The sequence below is a fragment of the Anas acuta genome, chromosome 2 (assembly GCF_963932015.1).
Source record: "Anas acuta chromosome 2, bAnaAcu1.1, whole genome shotgun sequence".
Lineage (NCBI taxonomy): Eukaryota > Metazoa > Chordata > Aves > Anseriformes > Anatidae > Anas > Anas acuta.
The window spans coordinates 107,303,985-107,326,737 of record NC_088980.1 but is presented as its reverse complement, the minus strand read 5'-3'; the positions used below and the strand labels follow the sequence as shown (position 1 = coordinate 107,326,737).

Below are 22,753 nucleotides of genomic sequence, written 5' to 3'. Positions count from 1 at the left end.
CATTTGGGTGATATGTGAACTTACTCCTTTCCATGCTAAGTTTAACAGGAGCCTGGGCACATACGCACGGTCCATGTGATCAATAAAGCAGGACTGCATGCTCACTGTTCTCACCTATCCTTGAAGTAAAAACACAGCTTGTGGGACTCCATCCCCTAAAACAAGTACACCTTCAACTGTAGGATCACTTACATTTAGACTTAGGCTCTTTTAAGGCTGAATGGATTCAACATACAAATAACAAATGCACAGAAGCCTGAAAAGTGCTCTGCATAATATTTATAGTATTAAATAGTAAATCAGTTGGAATAGCTACCTTTGAAGCAAAAGAATATAACACAGAAGAAACCGTATAAACAAAAGTGCAGACACTTTAGTAAGTCTTGAAGCTGAAATTGCACAGACATTCAGACCAGTGTGGAACATGGTCATATATCAAAAACACAGTTTGGCTCAGAGGTCGAGGCAATGATAGCCTGAGACAATTTTTTATATGTCTGTAATGAATCATAAAGTTATTAATGGCATAATTGGCAATTATGTTGCTCTTTTATTAGAGGACATTTATAACTGTTTGAGAAAAGACAACCTGTATGTGTAATAAATCTTCCAATTTTTCTCCCTTTTGAAAGGAGAAAATCTTAAGCCAGTTTTGTTTACAGAGTGTGATTGCACTCAGCTGAGTACTGTTAAAAGGAAGCTTGTTTAACTTTAACTCACGCCAGTAGAATCAGCAGAAACAAGAAAGCATCCCTCAAAAACACAAAGTCTATGAAATGCTGAATTCTTGAGGTAGGATATATTAGTATTATGCTATCTTATTTTAGCTCTCTAAAATAAAGCAGCTGCTTTAAGTTAGTTGTCTGTTTTGTCTATTGCTCTAAGCCAATTATGAGAGTGAAGTACATTTGTTTGGGCATCTTTTTTTTTTTTTCCCCAGCTCAAAAAGGATTTCTGACTTGACAAAATTTCCATTAAATAGATGAGGAAATGAGCCACAGGATCACTCAGCATTTGTTCAGATGATCAAAACATAAAATTTCCTGGAGAATAAGTCTTACAATCAATGCTGAAGGAACAACATAGTAACAATTCAGATCTGTTGAGTGTAATGAAAAATAAAGCACTTCAGCAGAGACGAACACTAATTACAGAACCATGTGATTTAAAATAAATAGAAAAGCACAATGTAATATTATCCTAAGGAAATTATGTTTTATTTGAAGTATGGAAATGGCAGAGAAGTTTAAAGTAAAATTCATTTAATGTTCCAGCCAGAAAAGCAGTACAAATATGTGCAACTATTCAAATATATTTTAATAAATCATGTCACTTTCTAAACAGGAGATGCAGTTGCATTTCTGCTCTTAAGCCATTAACCTTCTGTTCTAGTAAGACAGTTAAAACTGAGTTTGCTGTAAATGCCAAAGAACTATGCGTAGTATGCAGAGACCATGTTCTACATATGCTGATGTTTTCTAAATACTAAAACGTAATTTATTCCATCAATCCTTCTTCAACAAAAAATTAATTTCCTCCAATCAGCAGAGTAAAGGTTAATTGTGACAAGAGGGGAAAGCAAAGACCTTTATGAATGGGAAGATAGAAGAGCCTGCATCTTGAGTTAGTGGCCGATTGTATTTGCAAAGACAAAACAAGGTTATGAGTGATGCACACAGACTTTAATAAAACTTTATAGTTTAAGCATTATCTCAGAAGATTCCTGAGAAAGTACTGAACAGACAAAAACAAAATTCTCTTCAGTATGTCCAAATAAGATGCTGGATTTACGTTTAGAAAGATGGGCTTCATTTTCTAGTTTGTTTCAGGTAGTATTCAAGTATTCTGCATTTCATTTGTATTATTTTTAGCAATTGTGCAGATCTTGGAGTACTAGCAGACAAAGATGTTCCAATAAAAAGGTACAATATGGGTTAGGAACCATACAGGCAGGCTGAAGGATTTAGGCAGGTTTTCAGTGAGCAAGAGAAAATCAGTCTAAGAAATCAGCCTACCATACTCTTATCTATTATAGACATATTTTGAGCAACGAGAGCTTAAATGAAGATAAAAGTACAAGCAATAGGTGATATATCTGAGAAATCTCTTGCTACTGCTGATGGAAGCAGAAAAGGCAAAACTGCAGTTCTGCACGGCACAGATAAGGCAATAAGGGAACACAGTCCCTGCCAGGAAAATCACTGCAGGCATCAGCACTGCCATGGTCCTTAGGCACACAATTATTCAAGAGACCAAAATCATCGTTGTTGCCAAGTCTGTGTAAGCATGGTGGAAACTGAATTCTTGTCAGTTCACTTAGTGTAATAGCAAATGTGTTTGTGCGTCTTTAATCACACAAATGAGTGTAAAAAAACAGTTAACTTTTATTGATACAAACTCTGTGTTTCCAAAATCTGGAATTGTATTTAACTGATGGATCCAACTTTAGTGCTTGAACAGTTTATAAAAGTGAAATAGCACCACTGCTGACAAATCTGATTACCAAGTGCTTACCTCCTGATTCTCAAGGGCCTGTTGAACATGACATATTCTACATGTTAAAATATTTTGCCACATCTGGTATAGCACAGAGAGGCCTCAGAAAGCATGGTATGACTTGGTAGCTGCCTATGACTATATTACACGGCCAAGACAGATTTTGCTGTAGCACACAATATAGTTCCTATGTTCCAATGATAATAATTGCAATAATAATAATAGCAGTAGGAATAGATCTAAAAGGAACTTTGATAATCTAGTTCAATCCTTTGCTGAAATATTCCAGCTAAGACTTTTTTTTTTATATATAGAAGAGAATGAAAGGATAGCTACCTATGTCTTGTAGAGAACAACCTCTTTTTATTATTATTTTATTTTATTTTATTTGAGAAAATTTTATTTTAATGTGAGAAAATGACATCTGTTTAGATACAATTGCTGTCTGGTTCTGGAAGGAAGCAGTGTCAACACTCAGTTGCAACTGAGACCTTCAAATTCTTAATTGTGATTTGTATAAAGCAAATCCTACATATATGTAAAAACTCCAGACTTATTTCTCCACAGAAAGTAGATTTCCCCTTATGGGAGTGGATTCCTCTGAGTGATCTATTGATGCCAATAGGCACAAGCCAAGGTATGATTCACAGAATACAAAAGGATGTAAAAATTCAGAACATAGCCCAAAAGGTAGTGTTTGTACAAGATGTATAACCATATATACATGGTTATATGTGTATGTATATGTATGGTTATATGTATAACCATATATGGTTATACAATCACTGCTAAGGATATTAGATGGCTGAAAGGCAGCAAATTAATGGTATTACACAATCACATCTTCATGGAGGACTCAGGGATGTATTAGCTATGATAATCCTCTTGCTGGCAGAAGACTTGGCATACTGATGACCAGATCCTCTTTATACAAATGCAGAACCTACAACACCTTACAAAGAAGCAATTACTGCTCCGTCCACTGTTAGAAAACAAGAAAAAAATGCATTTTTCTTAAGATGTCCTTACTTGCTAATTGGAATAAAATATTTTTACAGTGTTTAATTCTTCCATTTTAATAGTTTACAAGCATAGTTATATTCTTTATTGATTTTTTTTTCTGGTTGTTTTCAATAGGGATTTAAGGAACATATGTTTTTTTCTGGCTCATACCTCTCAGGCTGGGTATTATTTTCAACATAATAAGCCTCATATTTCCAAGTCCCTCTAAAACACAGATACAACAGGTCAGAAGATGCTCTGGATCTGGAGCACTGAAGAGCAAATCGCTTTTGTGGGTTCTCCCACTAAACCCAAGGGACAGTAAATATGATCCTGACAATATTTTTCACTCTGCAGCTTTGCAAGGTTGCTTGAGATGTGATGTGGTGTTGTCCTGTGGATGCCACATTGACAAGATATGCAGAAACAAGAGGAACTGTGGGCTGAAAATTTGAGGCATTTTGAAGTTCTGTTTTTTAGGTGCTATCACGTGCCTCACAAGAAGGAGTTAAGGACATGATTATGGCTGTATGAAGTTACACTTGCTGTTGACCTACTGAATTATCCCCTGGTCTTCTATATGAGCGTGGAGGAATACTGGGGTATTCCTCATCGGGGAAACAACTATACAGTTGTATTTTATTAGGTAGGGGTTTACAGTTCACAAAACCTTAAGACAAGTACAAAATGAACCATAAAATGCAGTAATGACCAAATAATTATTTATTTATATAACCAAATTATTTATATAACCAAATTATTTATATAACCAGTTTTTTTCTCACCAAGTTGACCCCACTCAGTCTATTTTGCAGCTCTTCCAGTGTTATTCCATCTTTAGAGTAGAGCAAGACCCATTCAAGAAAAATAAGAATGACATAAAAATATAGTAAGCAGCTGTAACACAAGAATATACACGTTCTTTTCAATGAAAAGTGATAGTTCTTCTGTAAGATTCTTCCTTAAGGAAAAAATGATAATGATCCTGAAGTGAATAATTACCAAAAGAGCTAAGAAGCATTATCAACTTAGATAATTCAGCATTAGTTTTCTATATAGGAAGAAAAAAACTTCTCAGAAAGAAGAAAAGTTTTTGAAATGCTCCACTGTCTACACCTATGGAGATAGAAAAAAATATTATTGGGGTCTACATCAAGTGTAAGTACTTTCATATGAACAGTGTTAAAAATACATAACTCTGTTTGTCTAGCTATCTTAAACAGACTTATCTGGAATCATATCATTGTAGCTTGTTTAACAGAGCATCCCCCTTTATGCCTGCTTATGTCATTTTCTGGAGTCTTGTTACAAGACAGGAAAGATTCACCTCTTCCCATGTTAGTTTTCTGTAAATAGTGATGCAGACATGATGATGTTCTAAAACTTGATGCTGCAAGTTTGTGCTATGACTACTCTTTGAAAATTTATATGTAATGGGTCATATCAGCCAACTTTTCTGCTTCTGTTTTCCTTAGATAAAATGATTGAAGTTGCTTTTAGCAGATGTTCCTTACTGAAATCCACTGATAGCTGTTTAGGAGCAGAATATTAATGGAATAAAACTAAGTATGCATATGTCCTAATGCAAACACAGTAATGAATCACAGAAATCATAACTTTGGACAGACACCTTTAACTTTAAATGTGTCATAAACACCTTTTAATTGCTTTCATCACAGCTATTATTGAATCTCATTATTGTAATTTGTCTTCCAATGATAAGAAATGATGATATGGTTCATCTTACCCTCTAGCCAAATTAGTCACTTTTATTAAAAAGAAGAAAAGAGGGTTCATATCCACCATTCTAATTTAGTTGGTAGATTCATGCATGCAACTTCCTGTTAGTTCCTCACACTTACTGATTTTGCATTTTATTCAGGGTAAAGTATTTGGCTTGTGATTAATTGCATAACTTTCATTAGGCATTCAGTGAAGAAGTTTTAAACTTTTATTATATTGAAATGGTTTTGTAAGTTATAAGATTGTGGACAAGGAATTTAAACAAATGTTACTTATGTTGATTCATAATTTGTGAAAATCCCTTTAAAATTGCATTACTTTGTATGTGAATGATCTGATGGCAAGAATACATTAGCATACCACGTTGCTAATCACATATATTATAATTCCTTCTTCCTTTGCATACCTTTTTCTACTTATTTGTATTTCACAGAGCTTTACTTAACAGCTATCAAAGAGTTTTGTAGGATTTAATTAAAATTCACAGCCCTTATAGAAACGATATTTGTATTCTTGTTCTGCAATGTCCACTCAGAAGTCCAGGCTTGCCCAAGGTCAGTGTGGTTCAGAGGAGAAGAGCAGCACAGAGCTGACTCTAGCCCCAGGCAGAATCCCTTCCTTGGAGCACGAAACAAAGCCCAAGGGAACCTTCCCTCTCCTCTTTGGAATCCACATGATTATTTTATAAAGTTTCTTCAGGCTTGATGACCACTACAGGAAATTTCAGTTCAATGAAGTTGGGCAGGTGAAGGATAACCAAAGGACAAAACAAAGCTGTTTCAGCAGCTTGTGTTTTATGAGAAACTACGGTGAAACGGAGAAACTATCCATGATTTCCAGAGTGCCAGGGGAAGCAAGGGAGAATGCTCCCTTGGAGTATTTGAGTGTTATAATAATCACCAGAGCTGAATAAAAGGCAGAATTCACTGGGCTTTTGACAACGTAAGCCTTGAGAAAAACATAAAATTATTACCATAAATAAGTAAAAATCCTACGGTCTTGGTTTTCAAAATCCCAATTACATTTTCTAGCAGCAACAAATACTCTCTGAATTTGGCTGTCTGATTTGCCTGATCTCCCATTTTCAGGATTAAATATGAGAAACAAGATTACTGTATCATCAATCCAAACAATTGTATTAATGGTCTCTTTTTTTTTTTTTTTTTTTTGGATGAGGCCAAACAGTCTCTGAATTTGATATACTAAATTTGAGAAAAAGTTTGCAGTGTTCATGAAGCCCAGGGCCAACAGGCTGGATGCAAATGTGTGAAACACAGTTAGCAGTACCAAGTTGTCTACTGTAAATAGCAGATGGGAATATTCAGCACGACCTGGTCAGCTTAGTCAGCCCAGCCAAAACCTTTGCTAGGATCCTCTCTGACTCTGAATGTGCACTGAGAAAAAGTCTCTCTCCTTCTCATACTACTGCTCAAAACACTGAGCTTATGAGCTCCCCTCATGCAAACCCTTCACTCCTTCTAGCTCTCCTCCCCACCATAGAGGTTCTCCATTCGTTACCATTACTCAGTCATTGTGGACTGAACAGGCAACTAACTTGTCTGTCAAAATAAATGTTTGCCAAGTCCAGCACAGGGTTTCTCTAATCTGTGGTATTCAGACATGCACAGTTTACTTGAGTAAAAATATTTTGGGGTGTGGGCAGATACTTTTTTAAAGTGAACATTCCTCTGTACTTACAATCCTTTAAAGAGAATGTTAGTGATTACCAACACCAGTTGGGAGAAAAAGAGAAACTTAATATTGTTATTGTACTGTTAAACTTTTGGGCCTGAGGACAGTAAAGATTAAGTGGATTCTGTCTACCTCAATGTCCTACTATTTCTTAGAGGAGAAATCTTGCAGAAAGTCTCTGGAGACCTGCTATATTGTTTTCCACCTTCTCTGTTCCCCAGGACATGGGGATGCTGCTCCTCGGCCTGGTTTCTCCACCTCATGTACTTGTCAGGTGCTGGGGTGCTGTTCTGCTGCAGACCCTGGCTGCTTCTTATTTCCATTGCTGGAACTTACTCCAGATAACACTTGTGAAGAGGAAAGGGTTTGGGGCAGCACTGTAGAGCCCTGGCCAAGGCACAGGGAGATATAGGATTGTTTGGGAATAAAGCAACAAGATCAAGGCATGAAATGTTTTTCAGAATCAGGGCTCGATAACTGTAGAACGGGTTTTTCTTAAATTAGTGCTTTAAAGGAGCAAGAGAAAAAACATTTTATTAAGTGGTCAAACAAATCTTATTTGTGAATTCTTTCAAGCTATTTCCACTTGGCCAGCCCAGTTCAGCTGAAGGTCTGCTGCAAACTGCAACTAGAGCAGCTCACTGCAGCTGAACACTTCTGAAGGGCAGAAATGTGCAATACTTTTTCTGTATCTTTAAAGCAGAGGTAATAAATATGTGAGGTGGAATTGCAACAGCTCAATTGCAATTTCCTGATTAAAAAACTAAAACCTTCCAAAATATGACAAGTAGAATTGCCCTTTCTGTGTAAATTAGTTTTAAAAGTGTCAGATGAACATAAAGACTGGCTGTTTAAATGAAAGAACAATGAATGTAAGTAAGTAACGTGTATAATGGCTTATTGGTCATAGAGAGGGAGAAGACTGGTAAAACTGTAAGGAGACAACATGACCCTTCTGTGTTTCCAAATTATACACAGCCAGTTTTCCCTTGTAAATTCCATCACACAGCAAAACACTGAATATAGAGACAGGGAAAAATATGTTTGACTTCTGCAGCCTATATACAGTCAGGAGGCTTCAATAGAATAAGAATCCTAACTTTCAACTGAGAAAAAGTACAGAGAGGAATTTGTGAGGAATTGCCTATCTCAGAGAATTAGGAAGGCTTCAGCCAGGATGATTCTGTTCTTGCTGGCCAGGACATGGAGAGAAAGATCAGGGGAGAACGGAAAGGGAAAAAGAAAGCAATGCCAGTTCAGAGCTGGTCTGGAGATCTTCAAAGAGTGAAGGTGTCTCTTGTAATGGCTCTGGAGTAGACTGCCCCTTAAGCTAAATCAATTTAGTCAGGGCTGGGCCAGGAAAGTAATAGACTCTGCATCTTTTCCGTTCTCCTTTTCTTCTTGCATTATGAATATCCTTGGGAACAAAAGAAACTGACCTCTAATTACTCATAAAGCTGGAAACCTTACTTTCCTAAGAGCTCTGGAAAAAGATCTACCATTAATAGACAAATATGTTAAAAAATAAAAGTATAATCCATTTTATGAGGGGAAATATATACATTTTAAAATTCTTATATGCCAAAAAGATATTTTAATTTATTTTTCTTAATGTCTAGTTTATTCTGCATTTTTGTAGAATAAAACAAATGAGAATTGAAGTTTTTCACATGTATGAGAACTGAACAACTAAGTCCTCACCTTAGTGAAGCCATGCTAGCTTTTCCCAGACAGACCATATTTCTCAAGTTGTGCACTTGGTGTGCAGTAGTGCTAATTTTCCCAGTAAAGAACTCAGACTTTGGGGTTTCTTGGTCCCCGTGGAGCTTTTTCAAAAAATCTGATACCACACTTGCTAGTCCTCAGGTGCTACGGGATTCCTAAACCAGAGGTTAGGTAGCGCTGTTATTAATTCAGCTATTTCTCTTGGAACCCTTGGGAGGATACGATCCAGGCCTGGCAATTTGTTTTAGTGTTCATTTTGTCAGTTTCTTCCACAGCTTTTCCTACAATCGCTTCAATTCTGGACAGACCCTCTGCTGAGCGCACTCCAAGAACAAGGAGTTCAGTTATTTCCACAGGGAATGTTAAGGCAAAGAGTTTGTTTAGCATCAAATCCTGATCATTGGCTGTCCCTACTTACCATGCATTGCGTTTCTTCTGTTGTGTTTAAAGGATTTAATATGAGTTTTTATTTCAGATTTCGTTTTGATCTGTCTTGTTTTTATTTTACATTTTACATTTGATACATTGAAATTTCATCCCCCTTTTTATATTAATTAGAATATGCATGATTTCATCTTTTTGAAAGCTGTTTTCATGTTTCTAGCAAGCTTTCTTTCTTACCATTCTTCTTTCACTCATCTTTTTTCAAAACTTTCTTAGTACTTTCTTATGCCTATGTATATTTAATATACTTCAATCCTTCTTTCAGTCTCCCTTTTTCACATGCGCCCTCATTTTTGTATATTTCTGTTTCTCCACGACTTTATAAAATGGTGCATGAACTAGAAGAATTGTTTTGAATGTGTAATCCGTTTCTTGTAAGTGAAAAAAAGAAAGATATATGAGGCCACAAATTGGTGCTGCTCCCACAGCACCAATTCCTGTATGGTCAAAACCACAGTATTCAACAGAAATGGACTGGATAATTTCTCGAGTTGTAGCTGCATCAGTGCTGGTAGAGAGTGATGGTCCAGATGAGATCTCCAGCTTAGGAAGTTGTTACCTAATTGCTGGAAACTGAGATGGCATACCAGGGGAAATATTACACTTTATGAGTTCTCCATCTTATACATAATTCCATAAGCATACCAACCACTTTCCAAGACAGGATATTGAGGCAAATGGCTCTTATGTATAACTCCATATACTTGTTCTTGTAAAAAGTAAATCCATTAAACAGGAAATGCTTCATGAAGTTATATTTCTCCAGAAATTTATTTCGTAGGAAAACAGAAAAAACACCTGACATTATTCAGTTGTTCATTTTAAAGCTTCTTTTAGCAGAATGTCTGCTAAATTATGGAAAAAGGTAAAACTGAAGTGAAGCAATTTTGTTGCAACATAAAGTTTTTACTGATCCAAAAACATTTTTATTCCAATATTTTCCTTTCAGAAATGTGTCACAATGGTCAATGCTTGATGCTTTTAGAGCATTAGATACTCTGCAATCTTAAAAAACTTTCATAAATCAGAACATTCAAAGCCTTGAAAATACAAAAAGCTTCAAGAATACACAAAATATAAAGTTTTTTCCTGGCATACAAGGAAAAGATATTTATCTACATTGAAATTAAAAGATACTGCTTTGAGTGTTTTCTTGCAGTTTCTATTATGAAAAACAGAGGGGGAAACCAACAAACAAACAAAAAAACCCTGCAAATTTGAAAGCAAGCTACAACCAGGATGAAACTGAAAATGCTTTTGTCTTCTACATGTATTATGCAGTTCCTTTCCCAACCAACTCTACTAAGCTTCATTACAACTTGATTTCACCTTTTTGTCTGAATAGTGACTCTTTCCTTGAAGGAGCCTGGTTACCTCACTTGGCTTTCATTCTGTTAGCAATGGACATAGCTTTTTCTTTTTTTTCTTTTCTTATTTTTTTTTCTTTTTTTTCTTTTTTTTGGAATTCACATGATTATCAATGATGTGAACTGACCTTGAGGCTATTTGGTGGTCACCAGTGTGGAGGAACACACACAGTGTTTGTTGTGATTGTAGGCTGTTTCTGATTGTCTGCCCGTGCCACCTGCTTCACTGGTCACTCCTGTGAATTTGGGAGGGTCTGTTTGTTTGACCTGTTGTAGAATGTGAAAATTCTGAATTCAATTTTAAGTCTTAACTATGAATGTGCCAGTGAGCTCCTTGTTGCTGCAGAAGACATGCCTTGTACTCATTACTATATTGCTAACCACAGAGATATTCTGACTTTAATAAATAGAAGGAAATAATATAACAATTGATTTTTATATTTTCTAACAATTGTAGGCATGTTTTAATTACAAACAATACTAAATGAAGAGAAGCAGAAATTTGGTCATTCTTATAAAGCATTATATGACTTTGATCAGAGCAACACAACTGAGATAGAAAACTACCTTTAAAATCAAATATGTTGCTGTGAAATGAAAGTATGAAGCTGAGTCAATTATGTTCAATGAACACTTAAGTTACAGGAGAGGCTCAGTACTTTTAGTGAAAGAGCTCTCATTTAAATTACTGGGAAACAAAAATTAATGTTAATACTTAACCTATATGAGGGACTTGAGCCTGGTAAGAAACTTACAGTGTGGTTTTATTTGTATGGGTCTTTCTCTGCCAGAGAATGGATGACATTGATAATTTTATAGCCAGTCCTAAAGTAATACCATAGGTGCTGATGCCACAGAGACATATATATTTCAGAATCCATGTTGCTCATGGGGTTCAGCCCCAGGAAAACTTCTTTGAAAAAAAAAATAACAAGTTTGGCAAAAATTATCAGCAGAAGTCCTGGACTTTTTTTCTCAGTTTTTGTCAGGATATCTGCCTTTATATCTTTCTACATTTTACAGAATTACAGAATCATCTAGGTTGGAAAAGACCTCCAAGATCACTGAGTCCAACCTCTGACCTAACTCTAACAAGTCCTCCACTAAACCATAGCACTAAGCTCTACATCTAAACTTCTTTTAAAGACCTCCAGGGATGGTGACTCCACCACTTCCCTGGGGGCAGCCTATTCCAATGCCTAACAACCCTTTCAGTAAAAAAGTTCTTCCTAATATCCAACCTAAACCTCCCCTGGCTCAACTTTAGCCCGTTCCCCCTTGTCCTGTCACCAGGCACGTGGGAGATTTTCCATGAAGTCCTGAGTCTTCTGGTTTGTCTGTAAAGCTGTTATTCAGCTGTCAGCTTGTACAGGGATATTTTTAATAGCTGAGATATCTCATGTTAAGTCTGCTTAGGCTTCCAGGAAATACCTGTTTTGTCTTGGATGTGATCAAGTATACAGCACAGTTGTTAGTGTAGTGACTGCATACTAGCCATCATTACATTTGTCAAACTGATGGTTTCCTCTCCAGTCAGGAGAGAAAAAACTCCAGCGTTTAAAGCACCACCTTGGTTTATTGACAACTAGGTCTTGCACTCTGCCTAGTTTTTAATCCTTTCTTTATCCTTTTCTTTCACTGTTATTTTCAGGCTCATCTCCCTCCAATGCCCTTGCTCCAGCTTGGCAGCAAAGGCCAGGGGCGGCAATTGCAACACATTGTTGCAGAGGAGGCCACCATAGTAACAGCAGGAACTATGATTTTAAGAAAGGGATAAAAAAAAGAAATAGTGAGATACTTATATTAAACTGAAATTACAGTTATGCTTTGAAAACTGCATTTTTCCTTGCTGAAATGAAAAAAAAAAAATCTTTTGGGAAGCAAATAAAATAAAAAAAATACATTAAAATTTGACCTCTCATATAAAGAAAAATCTATTATGTTGTAATGGTCATTTTGAGTAAGAAAGAATCTTGGTTTATTATCTCTAGTTTCTTACTTGTTCTTTTAGAAAAGGGATTACATTTTTTACCTATGTCACAAAAATACTAAAATCTCTAAATGTAATAATATTGACATGGTCATAATGTCTCAAAAGGCTGACAAAAAATGCTCCTTATCCAGGTATATACAGCTTCTGTTTCTTACCAGTTTTCATATGCTGAATCTGATTTTCTCTAAACCGGGGTAACCAGGGGTAACTTCACTGATTTAACTATCACTGATTTAACAATCAAGGTTTACCTTGATTTTAAGCCCACAAACGTCTCATTAGATTTTTTTTTTTTTTTTTTTTAACAAAAATGCCTGTTTAGGCATTTTTGTTAAAAAATGTCAAATCACAGTCCAGGTCAAGACCACAGTATTCGCTCTCTAACAACTTTATCACTTAGAAATGATAAGGTATACAATTAAGTATATATTGGTTTACATCTGGGTCAATATAAAGAAAAAATCCTTCTTTGGAGAAGAAAAGTTTTGGAACGATCTATTTAGCTTGTTCAAAGAATACACTTTGTTTTCTCATTCTGCACACAATTAAAATCTTCCCTTCATCAAATTTTGACATAAATTGTCCCCCTTTCCTACTTCATTTCATACAGACTAAAGGATTCTTTACAATTTCAACAGCTAACAACTTAAAAGACAGAAAAAATCAATAATGATTTTAGAAACAGGGTAGAGTTGCTTTTCAGAGCTTCACAAACACGTATTTCACACAGTTGTGTGAGTGTATTCACAGCTTTGAAATTTACAGCCTTTTAATGACTACTGCAACCCACTTATTGCAGACATAAATTTTGTAATGTCAGATAAAACATTTGAGATGGGTTCTCAAAGAGAAACTCAATAGTTTAATGTGCTACTTATGAAAAGCACTGTGCTAACAAATGGACAGAATTTCCTAATTAAGTGTGATGCAAGTTGTATAATGGAGTGGTCAGTAAATTTGTGTTACTGACTTGAGTGCAAGACACCCTAAATTTAATATGATGATTACTGGAAGTTAAAACAGAAGATGTACATATTTAACAAGCAAACAATAGATAATAAAGCCCATAGATTTATTTAAAGCTCTTTTAAAAAATATAAAAATGCAGGAAAAACTTTACAGTTTTGTTGTTGTTTTTAGCAGAAAATATGTTTTTTTTTTCTAACACTTCCACACACAAACAGAAAGCTCCGACATGAACCATGAATGAAATGTAGTCCACCACTCGTGGGGTTGCAGTCAAAGGGAATCATCGTCTCCACTATAGGGCAGACACATGCCACTGATTGTTATCCAGCTGTTATCTTTTTATTTAGGTGTTCCTCTAACAAAGAAAAAAGTATTAGTGTTACAAAAGAGGTTGTTATGTGACCTAGAACCATATAAAGAATTTAGAATAGAACTAAGAATTCTTAGTAGTTATATCTTAGCAGTAATATCTGGATCATTTTCATTAATATCTGATAAAAATTCAATGGATGAATGTATACTTCTACCTATACTGTTACTATCTATACGTATCCTACATGACATTCAAAGAAAAAAAATCATCTTAAGAAAGTATTCATAACAAAGTAAAGGGTTATTAAATTTTAACCATGTAACATACAATTCAACCAGATATAACCAAAAGCTAGTCAGGTTTTCTGCTGGATAGGAGAAATGTGCTCTACAGAAAGTCATACTACTGGAAATTTTATCATTTTAAAAGTTTTAAACAATGTTCATTAAAATCATGAAATGGAATATGAACATTAAAATGAATGTATCTTGAGCAATGGTATGCATAGATCAAATCTTGCTCTAATAAGCAAGTCTGTTTCAAGGACCTTTATTTCTGCAGAAACAGGAATTACAGTGACAGAGAAAGAACCCAAGCAGGGGATTGTTCTTTTGACGGGTAATAATATAACTATTATATACTATAGTTATATACTAATATAACTATAAAACAAAGTGATTAACTTGATTCAAAAGAGCCATCTTTGCTTATTCTGTGTTTGTAGTTCATTCGTATTTCATAAAACAGTCCTGTGGTATACCAAAACAATAAACACACAGTAATGGTTTCTGCATGTACATGGTTTTATACATGTTAATCTTTATGCTCAGGTCTGTTTACTGATGTTTAATTTTCTTGTACTGTATTAAAAGTAAGATATGGAAAGTAAGGATTTACTGAATAAGCTTAAATGCAGAATAACTTTTATTCAAAGATGGATAAACAATAGATCTACATAACATTGGTGGAATCTAATTGCAAGTATTAACTGACTTTTTTTTTTTTAACTTGACCTATTATCCAAAATAATTGTTTATGTAACTAAATATTTGGAACATTCCCTAACACCCAGTAAATGATCTAGAAAGACTCCCAAGGATTCTGCTGAGCTTTGGATCAGCCTTCCAAAGATCCAGCATATTGAAAGACATTGACTGTTTACTCATGGCATTTTTTTTTGCTGTTCTATTGAACAAGCATGTTTAGAAAAAAAAAAAAGTCTATGGACCATTTATAGTGCAAGGTTCTTTCAGTAAACTTCAAAATATTTCTATATCTAAAATATATATAAATATGGTATATATATATAAATAAAAATATATTTTATTTTAATATATATATTACATAATGTATATTTAATAATAATATATACAAATATTTACATATATTATTAATAAACAAATATATAAATAAATATACATATATATATAATTATATACATTAATGTATGTTATTTATATATATCATTAATATTAGTAATATATATAAATATTTAATAATAAGTATATAAATATACATATACCTATATATTTAAAATTCTGAGATGCTTATAATTAAATATTAAAGATTAAGGTGCAATTTTTTAGACTACAACGGTAAAGGTACATTAGTAGCTGATATCATCAGCTAAGTGTCATTGAATGTCTAGTCTTATCTATCTGTATGTGCTGTTGACAGTACGTTTTCCTCCTGCAGAACCACTTTAATGTCTTAAGGAATGCCGCTGAACTATTGTACCATTATTTTTAAATGTCTAAATAAGGCTAAATATACTTCATAGAAACTTTGAGTAGAAGCTATTTTTTTAGAGAGCATAAGCTTTAAAACAAAACAAAACAAAACAAAAAAAAAAAAAAAAACAAAACAACAGCTACAGTTATTAATATACCAATAGTGATTTTATTTATATCTATATATTTGTATAGGTTAATCCACAATTTTTAAACATCAGCATAGGAAAGATGAGAATACAGTATAGCTCTCCTTCACAAAGGGACAGATTTATTTTCCACAGATAAAATGTATCATTATAATTAATGAAAGAATGAATAATTAAGAATTAATATTATGAAATAAAAGTACTTATCTCATGGGCTATTAAATATATTCGTAATTAAATATTTCAATTTAATATGATGTGTTGTAGGAAAGAACATTAGTTATAACACTGTCATTGGCCATATATTACAAAAATAAACTAATTGGAGAGAACGCAAAAATGATTGAAGTTACTATATTTGCAAAAGTGAAATGTCCCCAAATTTATTTTCACAAAATTATGCTCTGTATTCTTTTGAGATAAATAACCATGAGGTTAAATGTTTTGTAAGAGTCTTTTGCCAGTGCTATGACAGTAGTAGATGATAACTTCTTCTTGTATTAAGTGAAGGTATAAAGAAAGATAAATGAATGTGCTGGTTTTTACTATATCAGTCAGGATGTCACAATCTACATGTTAATGTGTTAATCTCACTGTTTTGCTTGGTCAAATAATTTTAAGTAAGATTATTTAAATGCTCATCTCTTTCTGAATGACATGACATCATCAGTCTTGAGGAGTTTATTCCACATAGAGCTGATGAATGAACAAGCAGAGAGACTCATTGAGGCGGGAGGTCTGCTGGACCCCAGGAGTTTCAAAGAAGGATCTGTGCATCTTCTTGATTAAGCCTCTGCCTTGAAATCTCAAGAGTGCAGCTGACTGGAAGGTGAAAGGAGGCAGACCTTGTTGTACATGCCTTGCCCTTCTCTTTACCCCAGCTGTAACCTCTAGACTGCTCTTTACTATGATTCAGCCCAATTTTTATGTATTTCCTTTGTCTTGTGAATATAGGTAAGACTTCTTCATACACATTTCAAGGAAGTAAGTTTTCTGGAACCAAGAGGATGGCTACATAACATGAATTGACCTCATCAAGTTTTCATCTGGCAGTTGTACGAGTGTCAACAAGCAGGTACATTTCTATTCATGTAGCAGAATATAGATTCCCTTCATCTGAAGAAGCGTTAAAAAGAAAATATCAGATACTACCAAGTGAAAGAAATTTCTTGATAATTTTCCCCCAGAAAGCCTTGGTGAGTCTTGACTTTTTTGTTCTATGAAAGATCTACGATGCAAACAACTGACTTGAGAGTCTCTCATGCAAGGAAATCCTGGATAAGGTGGAGTTGGAACAACACAAATGATCCAGCTGGTTTTGAAGTCTAGTGTTTCAAAGGAGGTGACAACTGGTGAAGGTGTCACATTGACATCACTTGGCTATATAACAACACAGCTTAAAATAGTCTCCACAATCACAGCAAATTCCAGAATTCCATTGGCACAATCCCCTAAGTGAGAATTGTTGGCAAATGGTATTGAGCAATGGTAAGATAATGAAGGGGTGATACTGAGTGAGTCTTGATAAACTGTGCAACTTGATTACCTCAGTTTCTCATTCACCAAAGTAAAAGAATAGCTTTCTATATTAACAAATAGCTGGTTCCTTTCTGAAGGTGAAAAATAATTAGAGCACTCCCATAAAGAATTTAATGGCTTCTGATAGAAATGCAAATTTTACATGGTGTTCTTATATACAACACTTTTATGCTTCAGAGACCTCTGCAATAATAGAATGTGAAATATAAGCTGAAACTAGCATTTATAAGGTCTAAAATTTACACATGGATGGATTATATGAATTGTCTTCTAATATCATGAAAATAGTGTATATTAATTTGCTCAGAAATCCTGGACAATCTTCCACATATCCTTTTACATGATAATGTTTCATCTAAATCTATTTATGTATGTTGTAGACCATAATATGGTCTGTGTAATTAATCATTTAAGCTATCTGCAGGTACATGGTCATTTCAGATGAAGTAGATTTAACAGTGAGCAGTTGTTTTGCTCAGAAGTGTTTCAGTTTGCATTTAACTGCAAGCTTTTTTATAAATCTGCATAAAGATTCTGTCTTTGGGAGAATGGTCTGTATGTTTAATATCTTTTTAGCAGAGTCCTGACTCTCATTTCCAAGGCCCAGACACAACATGAGACTGTCTTGCTCTCAGGGTGAAACTGCAGATTTCCTTCCTGGATTAATTTCGGAAGTTACAGACAGCAACCTTGACCTCCTGAGTGCTGCTGAACCCAATTTGCCTAATTTGTAATTTAAGAAATGCTTGACAACTTTTAATTTTATATTGAAAAGCTCAAATCACTGCTTTGAAAAAAACAAAGAAACAAACAAACAAAAACCAACAACAACAAAAAAACAGTAATAACAAACAAACATAAAACATAACAGCACACACTTCAAGTGAAAGGACATTTAAAATGCAGCAGAGGCTTGTATTGTGGCATCTTCATTAAAGCGAGTAAAAGTTCTTTAGTGAAATCATCTCTTTGTTTGTTTGTTTCAGATGCAGTGAAGATGTTGCAGGGAGCCTTACTCACATCGCAGACTGAGAGTTAATAAAACAGAAGAGTTTGGGGGCAGCTTCAACAGTAGACCTAACCAGAGCTGCATCCTGACCCCTGAAACAAATAACTTGCCTTTTATTTTTATAACTTCTACGAGCTTCAGAATTTAAGGAGTAGAGGCACTTTCTTCTGCTTTGCATTGGTCTCTTAAAATCAGGATGTCTGATACCGTGTGCTTCACAGGCTGCAGAAATAATTCTGAATGCCTCATTACCTGTCAGGAGAATATACAAATAGGAGCTCTGTCTTCTATTATCAGAGCTCAAACAAAATCTGTTCTCTGCCAAAAATTATCGCTTGCCTGTAGCAAATCTTTTGTGCTCTTCATTCTCCCACCACCTGTAAATCATAGGTTCACAGGCCCCGTAAATATGATCTATGCTAAATAATAATGTTGCAGGGGTACTTTGGGTCCCGGAGAGGCAGTAGCTCAGGTTTATTCTCATCTGTAAGCAGCAGGCTGACTCGGCACTCACCAGTTCAAGCATTGGCCAAACAAGGCCTGACCTCTTGCTCTTCCTCTCTCTTCTGCCTTGACTGATGTGGTGGGTACTTGCTTGTGGCCATAGGGCCAAGAAGGATAGCTCTGCCTCTGCTCTTGCAACAAGCTTTTGTAATATTGACACAGCCTGCACTGGCAACAGTGCAACGGATTTTGCTGGGAGGGTGTGTAGGGACTTCCCTGAATGAAGTATGCTGAAAGAATTTAAAATTTTGCTGGTCTAAATTTAATTTTTTTTTTTTGGTCTAACTGTTGCATGCAATCCAGTAGGCTGAAGTAATATACCAGTAATTTTATTTATTTATTTATTTAGTGCATAGACACGAGAGATGTGAACCTTGCAATACTAAGAAGAAAAGTACCAAGGAAGAGGCTCTGGGTAGTCAAAATGGTTTTTCATTAACACTTTAAGATAAAATCCAGGCCAGGTATAGACAAGGTATTCTTCCTCATTCTTTTGACAATCGAGTCTTTTCTTGCTGCCCACTCAGTTAATGGCCTTGGACATAGAACTAATGATTTCCCCACCTGCTTTCCTGCTAGCCTGCCTTGCCCACACTTGTATCCACAGCCCCTGCATAGCACAGCTGCTATGATCGTTGTCTGTGTCCAAAGCCTCCAGCCTCAAAGTAAAGGAGGGAGACAGAAAAGGTTGAGAAACTCTGACTCATGTTACAGATGAGCTAGAATTTTATTTTTGTTGAGCAATGTTGTTACAGAAGAGCTTTCTGATTAGCTGTTTTATCCTAATTGAATAGGATTTTGTGTTGAAGATGTTCTGCAGGGATATTTCAGTTCTCTTTGCATGTGTGCATGGATGTATGTTACCAGAGAAGCATGTCAATAGACCCTTACACTTTTATATGTGCACTTACATTGGAAGAACATATGACTTTTAATTTAGTGCTACTTTTACCTCTTGCATTTACTGGTGGTCTTTCATGGTGTTACAGTTCACTGAACACAGGATTAATTCAATCACCACTTTATTAACAAAAGAAATCATGAAAAAGCGATCTAGCATTCTTAATAAGTAACACTGAATTTCCTGATCTGACTTGTCATGCATTATTTTATTACAAAGTTGATTGACATTATTCTGGTTACTATTTACTGAAAGACCAGCTTTCTACTGGAGACTAAACAATGTATAATCCCTGCAGAAACCTGAGCTGCTTAAATTAAAGTCAGATGTGATGTAAAAGAGAGAGTTTCTGTTATTCTTGGCTCAGTAATATGCGATTATGGTAATTTCTACCAGCATACTCAGTGCCTGTGTTTTTGTGACAGGACTGAAGGGGCCTGTGCTTGGCTTTTTCTCTTCCATTAGTGACAGGATAATTTAACCGCTTTAATGTAGGCTATAGACTTGCTGGCTCGGAGATGTTGTTGCTGTCACTTGAGAGATAGAGGAAAGGCATGGAGGGTTTTTGAAAGCAAAGTGCTTTATTATGCACTGAGGCACATAGGTACGTGAACACATAGTTTGTTACTCTTCCCAAGTGACTGGAGTCTTCCTCATGTTAATGGCTAGCTCAAAGAATGAGGCTGCTAAAATCATGCTGATAGCTGCAGGTCCAGCTAAGTTTAGCAAATTCCAAATAGTGTCTCAGAAATCACTGGCAGGAGACATACACAGAACAGTAGGGAGCTGACATACATTGTGGCCCCTTAGCTGTTCAGAAATTCCTGTGAATATCAGTTGTGGGTAAAGGTTTCAAGTATATGACTAGATCTGTTGAAATAATGCTATAGAATGAAAACAGAGGGATTATTATTTATTTTTTTTTAATATTGCAATCATTTACTATCAACCTTACAAGTAGGAAGAGGGAGAAATAAAACCAAACCAAACCAAACAAAACAAAAACAAGCAAACAAACAAAAACCCACCTGGCTTTGTATGCTGGTGGAGAGGATATTATATTCCCTCCAGCCATGCTGCAAACGTGAAATTGTAGTGAAAATACCTTTTTCACAGGACAGAAAAATGCAGGTCTTGTAATTTTCCTCAGCATAGGAAATAAGAGCAAATGAAATTAAAGTAGAATTAAGCTTTTCTCTTTACCTAAAAAGAAATAATATAAACAACAGGAAATGTGTAATCTCTTTGCCAGACATGAGATTTTCTTACATTTGCCAAAGCTAGCAGAGTAATAATATTGTTTCTATTGTCACAGGCATCATTAAACAGAGAACCTGCAATTTGCCTGGAATACACATTTCCTGAGTCATAATCACCATTAACTTGAATTATAACTATTTATATCTCAGAATCTTCATTCATTATAACTCTTAATATTTTTCTAATTCCTACTAATAATTTGCAAGATGATGTTGCAGAAAGATGTTCTTTTCTCCAGACAATTGACAACAAAAATTGAACACTGAGATACATGTAAAGCTATAATTCAAATGTACAGAGAAACTTCCTTCAGCAGATTCAGAGGTGTAATGTGTTCTGTGTTCCCAGAAACAGTTGGTCACCCATATCGAGGCAGAAAATAAAAGGTTCAGGGTGGGTCATTTGCTACATCCTAAGCACCCACCTCTCTTGGGGTCATACAATATCTTCAAAATTCAGAAAATTATATAATGGCCCATGGGTTGATTTGCAAGTGTTAACTTTGTTTGAAAATGACAAAATCTTGAATGACAAAAATCTCTTGAGTAGGGTAATTATTTAGACAGCAGTGAAGCATTAACCATATACCAATGCACAATTGGTTGATAATACGTTTAGTATATAATTGCTTAGTGAATTTTAAAGAGTACTGTCGTTGTTGCATACTGTGTGAAGTTGAGTGTAACCACATTGCAACTTTATGTCAAAAATAGCTAAGTTATTTATATTTCCTATCTCTTAACGCTGCCCTCTCAGAAAGCCTCCTTTTTCACTGTGGCTGTTTCCAATCATGACTCATCAGTTAACTGAATAAAATGATGTCAGTTTAAATGGATAAAAGAAAAAAATACGTTAATACAATTTAATGTCTGAGAACTCACTGTTCTGCATATTTCTGCAAAGTTTGCGTAAAGCTTCTGTTATTAGGTTAATTCATCTCTGACGGGTGTAATATTTTGTGACTCTGTATAATCCTTCGTCCTGCAGTTCAAGATGCACCGTCCCCTGACTCAAAACAACTGATGGATTACAAAGTATTGTTGCCAATTTTCCAATACACACAGGATGATATAAACAATGCACACAGAGATATAAACAATCATTTACTCGTAACAGCAACATGAATTTAGCTGGGCTCAAAACTGAAGTAAAACCTGTACTATAACAGACATTTTTTTTTCAGACTATGATTCAGTATTTCCTTTCAGTCCTATATTTGAAATATTTGATATAAAAAATGCAGAATTCATTTTTATAAGCATCCAAGCAACCAAAGCCAGATCTGGATAGCATTAATCTGTACATATGCACAGGCATGTACCTACAGGCATGAGAATAAGTCCAAGCATAAGTTTTCAGAATTATCTGTACTCTACATAGGATGATAACAGAGAGACATAATTTCTTTAACTCTCATGTGCTTTCTCATGTGAAGTTATTTTCATCACAATTTTAAAATTCAACAGCTCTGTACCTTAAATCAAGATTTTTCTGACAGTCTTCTTTCACCCTGAGTTTCTAAGAAACCTTATAAATATTTTCCTTTTCCTCAGATCTTCATTGATTTATTTTATTTCAAACATTTCTGTAATAAAATTATCACTGAATCATAATTTTCTTTGTGTTCATTTTAGGGGCTGGCTTAAATAATGGGCTAGTCAGAGGTTTCAGGTCTGCTTTACAAACCTTCTGTCTTCAGCAATGTTCTCCTTGACACCTGCAGAACTCTGTAGTTGGTGGAAATAAAAACTCAAATTACCCTTCAAAATGAGACATGCAGGAGAAAGAAGAGAGATGAAAAAGAAATGAATAGAAACCTTGTAAATCAGTAGAGGAAGAACTGAAGATGTATACAAATACAGCTATATACAAAAATGCTGATGTCTGCACATGCAAATTTTGGAAAAATTCCATTAC

The 22,753-nt window shown here is 35.0% G+C and overlaps 1 long non-coding RNA gene across 2 annotated transcripts; it reads left to right on the top strand.

Annotated features, from left to right (window-relative positions):
* The first annotated feature begins 729 nt into the window (after nucleotides 1-729).
* On the top strand, nucleotides 730-21,813 carry LOC137850966 (uncharacterized). Of its 2 annotated transcripts, XR_011092928.1 has the most exons (6): nucleotides 733-792; nucleotides 4,558-4,656; nucleotides 14,306-14,362; nucleotides 16,294-16,452; nucleotides 16,578-16,698; nucleotides 18,149-21,813. It is a non-coding gene; the product is annotated as an uncharacterized lncRNA (long non-coding RNA). The 2 variants fall into 2 exon arrangements; XR_011092929.1 differs by lacking the exons at nucleotides 4,558-4,656; nucleotides 14,306-14,362; nucleotides 16,294-16,452 and having other exon boundaries at nucleotides 730-792.
* Nucleotides 21,814-22,753: the final 940 nt, after the last annotated feature.